Raw genomic sequence first — 6420 nt, 5'->3', positions numbered from 1 at the left:
TCACATCTTGTAATCTGTATTTCTTATTCATCAAAACAGCATGATTAGCAGCCAACTGTGAAAAGACACACAATTTAGAGGATCTCTTGTGTGACAATACAGTACGCAACTGGATTTCCAGTTGATTTATTTGTCAACTCAAAACAATATGATTTAATATTCCTATTGGTAAGATTATTTGCTGCAGCTTGACTGTCGGCAAAGAAAACTGATTATTTAGCTTGTATTTGCTCTACAAATAAACATGCTAGTGATTTTAAGTCACCATAAATGCTATGTAGGGAACATAAAGCTATAACATCATTGTCAATATGGCCAGCTTTCCTCTAAGCCTTCTTTTTTTTTTTTTACAAAGCTCTTAATATCTACTGAATGCATTAAATATGGCCCCCCTATCACTGATGACGAACACAAAATCCATTTTCTTTATCTCGGATTAAGGTTATGAATCCCCCCCCCCCCCCCCCCCCCTCCCCACACACACACACACACACACACACACACACACACACAGTCAGATCAAATGATAATATGGTGCTGTGAGAAGATGTGCATTTTATATCTTTATATCTTCCCAACAATCGGTGGAGCTTTGGGGCTTTGGGATGAAACCAGCTGAGCCACACAGGTACCTCAACCTCAGAAGACTTCATCTCTGGCCCAATGTTGATGTTAGCATGACCTCCAAACTGGAATTTATATTTGTATGTAGGCAACAATTGTTTGTCCACATCAAATCTGGCTGCTGAATTTATGGATGAAAAACAGGATCATCTTGGGTTTCGTGATCTGCCACAACGATACGAGTTCAATGTTCAGTGATCTCATCTTTGTGTTTCTCTCAAAGGCTTTGACATGTGTGAAGGAAAGCAAATGCGAAGGGGCATCCATCTATAAGTCATGACATTTTCAAAAAATAAGCATGTAATGGCTGAGAAGAGACCGAATAATCTAGATTTGGATTATTGCCAAGAGATGCCGCTCATACAGGTCATGTCTGTAATTTCATTTTAAAATCTCCTACTTTGAGGCAGTATAAAGAGGTCACGTTGTAATACTGTAAGGTGGGAAACAAAGAAATGTTCAACCTTTTTTATCCAATTCCCCACTGCATTACACTCCAATATAAATACACATTGTTCTACAAAGTATAGGTGCAGTAGCCAATACATTTAGCAATTAATAAAACTTTTGAAAATGCTTATTATCATCATTTCCATTATATACATTTTATTGAGGTTAATCCCATTTCAGACAGCGTGCAAAGCCCTGGTTTTAAATGCGAGGCTATAATGACACCAAGTGGACAAAAAAGGTAACAACAGCTGCAGGAAGCCGAGTCTTCAATTCATATCAGATTATTCCCGGAAAAAGATGTCTGAAAAGAATGGGGGAAAAAAACCTATCTATTTGTGTCTGTGACCTCATTCTCAACCCATGAGACAGATTGGCCAGTTGTTTATTTTCTGAGCTGTTATTTTGGCCCCGCCAGCAGGATGTGACAGAGCTGGATTGCTAAACTCTTCCCTCAACATCTGGGTGCAAGATGCCTGGCCCGATGAGCCGTGTCTCCACTCCTGTCACCTATTCCCCCTCCACATGCATTCCTTTCTACTTTCCTCTTTTATCTCCCTTGTCTCCTCACTGCTCATGCGACTCCCTTGCTTTTTGGCATTGACCTGTTAAAATCAGTTTTCTGCCTGAAGCATGAGGATAAACAAGCTAATTGAAACAGATTAGTTCAGGATAGCAAATTAGTACAATTGCTTCGAGAACGTACATTTACAAAAGCCTTTCCAGAAAGTTCTGGAAAAGCTTGACATTTTGGGAAATATAATTATTCACTTTTTTCTTCTTCTTAGAGTTAGAAGAAAAGATCTACACCACTCGTATGTTTTTATGCTAACAAAGTAGCCAGAGCCACTGCCAGTTAGCTTAGCACGTATAGTTCCACACAAGTTACCAGCCAAAACAAGGTTTGACGTAACCCTCCTGCACAACCAAAGAAATGGAGTTTTACACTTTTATATGGATTAGTGAGCTTTAGAGGTGAGTTACTTTTGGAAGAAGGCAGGCTAGATGTTTCCCCTTGTTTCCTCGTGCTAAGCTAATCTCCTCCTGATGAAGCTTTATATTTGGCACATATGTGAGTGGCGTGCATTTTTGGAGTTGTTGCTGTCAAAAAACCTTTCCTTGGTGTTGATAGCGTGTGTCAATTATTGGATGCCTGGTGTAGCCTCCGGAAGAACTCAGTTCAACAACAAAAGCAATGAGTGGTACAGCCAACACGCAGGTTGGGCAAAGAACAACTGCCCCACAAACGGAAGTGGGGCCTTTCATACACAGGTTGTCGTCACAGGTTCGTCTCGCCTCGTCCCAACATCTGATTCACTTTACCCTGTCAAGAGGAGGAGAATCCCGTGTTCTCATCTTTTCTTACAAGACTGGAACGTGCAACGACCAGCCTGCTTCCATAATGTCAATATACTGATAAACAGTTGTGAGTGTTGAAGTGCGCAGGCGTGTGACTAACTTCCCTTGAGAACTGGACATTTCATAGACACAACCAACTCCAGCTGCATAGCTGTGTTATACTGACCTCGCTAACCTGCACTTTAATAGACATGAAGAGTAATGGAGAATATCTGCAGAATATAAGGATTTATATTATCAGTGTAGCCGCTAGAGTTCTCTCACATTCTCTGCTTACCTTACCCTTAACTCAGATTAACATTGTATAGTTTTAATAGATGAAAAGGTAAATCTCAAACAAATACATAATGTACCATGTATCAAAACAGTGCAGGGTCGGACTTCACAGGCAGACTCTTCTCCCTTGTTACAAACCGGCTCCTCCTGGATCTGTCCAGACATTTCCTGTCCCCCAGGGATCTAGGGCAGCATTTCATCTGTAAGTATATTACAATAGTGATGTGCACTAAATCCACAGGGCTTTGGTTAACTGAGTCTGGAGGAGGTTGTGACAGGCAGGCAGAGAGCCGCCTTCTGTCTCCTCATTCCAGTCCACATTTCAATATGACAGGAATCTTAAATCATGTGATGGTGTCATGGGGGATTTGGACATGACCAGAGGAAATAGTTTGATAGGAAGGAATATTCTAATATCCTCTTTATCATCCATCATCAGGTCCGGGAGATACATTACCTTCAGCACTTTTGATAGTTTTCTCTTCATATTACATTTAACGATACTATACACATTCCTGTATTTTAATAATAGTGTTCAAGTAGTTTCAATAGTTTTCTGTAATGTTTTACTAATTAGGAAAAACTATTTGTCAAAATATATATTTTTTAATTCAATAATAAGAATACTTTTGGGGTTCAAATAAAGCAGGTGTTTCAAGGAAGTCCAAACTATGTAGTTATTTACAGAAAACTAAGGAATGCATTGTGACATAATTAGGCAATTAAGGACCCATAATGCATTCCCCTTATCATTTCTAAATGTGGGCTTTCTTGCTCGTTCTTGTCATCTTTCAGCAAACAAGAAAGTCTTTGCTTCACAGTTCAGTTTGTAATGCATGTCATATAATGTAAAAAAGTTTTCCAAAGTTTCCAAACATCATGATGACGAAAACGCAGAGCGGTCATACGAAACCAATTGAAACTTAAAAGGGAGAAGTCTGAACATGTGTGCTTTGCGTGCACAAAACAATGCCTGTGCTGAATTAGCAGTGGTCATAACAATCACTGCTCACTCAACGCACTTACATCTTATTTTAGACCACCGCTCTATCTGCCTGGCTACTGTTGAATATTCATTGTTACCACATACTATTTGTTGAATGTTTAAAACAAGTATTGAACAAGACGATGTAAAGTGTGCTTTATCGGTGAAGCCAGAGGCAGAAAGAATGTGTCCAGGTCCTGGTCCATGTCACGCATATGTTACACACATATGTTCACAGTGCTCTCTCCAAGAGGCCCCTGCTCGGGGAGAAAAAGAGAGCAAGGCAGAGATAGCGAGCGAATAAGAGCGATTTGATCAGAAGCCAGTATTGGCACTGCTCCCCACCCCGGCCGGACCTAAAGCGTGTGGGCCTTTGGCGGGTGGATAGACGGGCGCTTTTGGGACTTCGAGGAGGAAGAGCGGCCAGCTGGAGCGGTAACAGAGTTGTATTGTGAACCGACTGAGTGACTGACGCCTCGGTGGAGCAGAGACGCAAGCTGATGGGGTGGCCTCTTTCTGGGCCCCACAGGGCCCCTCTGTGCTGATGCACTCGTGGAAGTGGGTCAGACACAAGAGCACAGCGGAGAGCCAATTGGAGAGTGTTCGCTCAGCGGAGTTACAAGACAAAGAGGCATCGAACCACCGGAGCCTGTGTACAGTGAGCTGGAAGAGATACCGGGGGCAGAAGGCTTTGTTGACGTAGTGTTATTGTGGTCAGATTATGTCATACGATTGTGGCTGAATCCAACCATTACTAAAATTAGGAAACGTCTGTCTGCCGCTCATCAATGTCCATTTGGTGCATCAGCGTGCACACAAATCAGCCTTTTTGTCATTTTACCCCGAACAAGCCAGTCTGTTCCCCTCCTGCCACATACAAAGTAATGATTCTCATCATGAGGAGTTAGACTGTGTATGACAACATGAAAAGGCCTCTCTGAAAAAAAGAACTTCAAAGCAAGAGGCTGTAGCTCTTCTTGCCAGAGGGAGGCAGTGTTCTCATTCAACACACATTAACATTCTTCACAGCATCCATTTTGCCTCCAATTCTCCGTAGCTCTTAAACTGCAAAATGATCGCCAGCCACATAAGCAGAGAGCAGCTAGTTATCTTGTTATTGATGTGGGCACTTTGAAGAGACAAGGGCAGCCACATTCTGGCAGACGGGAGGCCGAAGCACAACAACACAATAAAAGAAAAGATCTGAGGGGACAGAAGAATGTGAAGAATGGGAGAGTAAAACCTCCTTCAGAGGACGGACAAAGGCAGTGTCACACTTAAACCTGAAATGAGCTTGGAAACACCATAAAGATATGTTAATGAGTCCGTTTCAGGGAAATTCTGCCCACACGCAGATACGAAGTGTGAGACGTTCAAACCTGGTCAGAATATTTCTGCTCTGCCCCACCGGCACTTTGGCATCCACGATCCCATGAAGACAGAACATGAAAAGCTTTTGTGTTAGACTGTGGCTTTAAGATACATCCAAACATTTCTCAAGCATATCAAAACAGATTTTATATCTTGAATAGGTTCAGCAAAGTCACATTCCAGTGTGTTGCAACATGTGTGCGTGGAGGGCTGTTATGCTTTACATATGTCCTGGCAGCCTGTCAGAGCATCATCTGGTTGCCCGTTCTGGAACATGCTTTGTATTTATCCTCCCACATGCAGCCACAGCGGGGAATCCAGTACGTTCAACTCAAGCAGAGTTTAAAGAAGGAAAATGTCTTTTCGCCGAGATCTGGTGACATGAGAAACAGACCACACCATCAAGCGCTTGGTCTTGGTAAATACTTTATATGCAATTGTTTCTTGATCTTTGCAAACACTGTATAGAAAACACTTAAGGTAACACTTTTCAAACATTTAAAGCGCGTCTGAGCTTTCAGACAGACATGACACAGTAATCTACAGCTTTATAAACACTCTCCCCCCTCTGACATGTCCACACACCCCCCTCAACACACACTCACACACACACACACACACGCACGCACGCGCACACCCCCCGCTATCAGGCTCTCCACTTATTATTCACAGTAGGCTTTATAACACTGTTTCTGTATCGTATGATGGTTCTCAACATTTTTTTATTATTTAAAATAGCTATCAACATTTATGCTGTAATATTCTGAAAGTGATACATTTGTATTTACATAAGCTTATTGAGCAATATTCAAATACTGTGTGTGTGTGTGCGTGGGTGTGTATGCGTGTGTGTACATTATGTATAATTGTACTATACTATGTAGGTGTGTATATTTGAGTGTGTGCTGACCAGAGCCACCTGATCATTCTGTTTGACCGACTGTTCAATACAGTCCAGTTAGAAAAGAAGAAGAAAGAAGAAAGAAGAAGTTTTTGCCCCACAGTGGTGCCTCGATGCGGAGCAGAGTGAAGCTGGTTCACCGACTGTCCCTCACAGCTCGTCTGCAATAGCATGAGGAGTTCATGGGAGAATGAAGTGTCCGGCGATGGAGGGAGGCGTTCACAGCACGTTGGACTCATCGTACATTCAGCAGAGGCCAGGGAGGTGTCAGTCTTTATCTTGGCTGTGTTTCAGTGTCCTACATCCTTAGTGACGGGCACATTCAGACCCTCGTGTTTCTCATTTCGTAAGAGATTAAAGTAAGAAAACGTGGCAAATGGTCACAGTACCATGTCTTGATTTTAAAAACGCCTCCTGGAGCATCAGAAGCGGATGCTTTCTGGGGCAATGAGAA

This window comes from Taurulus bubalis, assembly GCF_910589615.1.
Source record: "Taurulus bubalis genome assembly, chromosome: 10".
NCBI lineage: Eukaryota > Metazoa > Chordata > Actinopteri > Perciformes > Cottidae > Taurulus > Taurulus bubalis.
The sequence above is the reverse complement of the archived record's forward strand: the minus strand, read 5'-3'. Positions refer to the sequence as shown.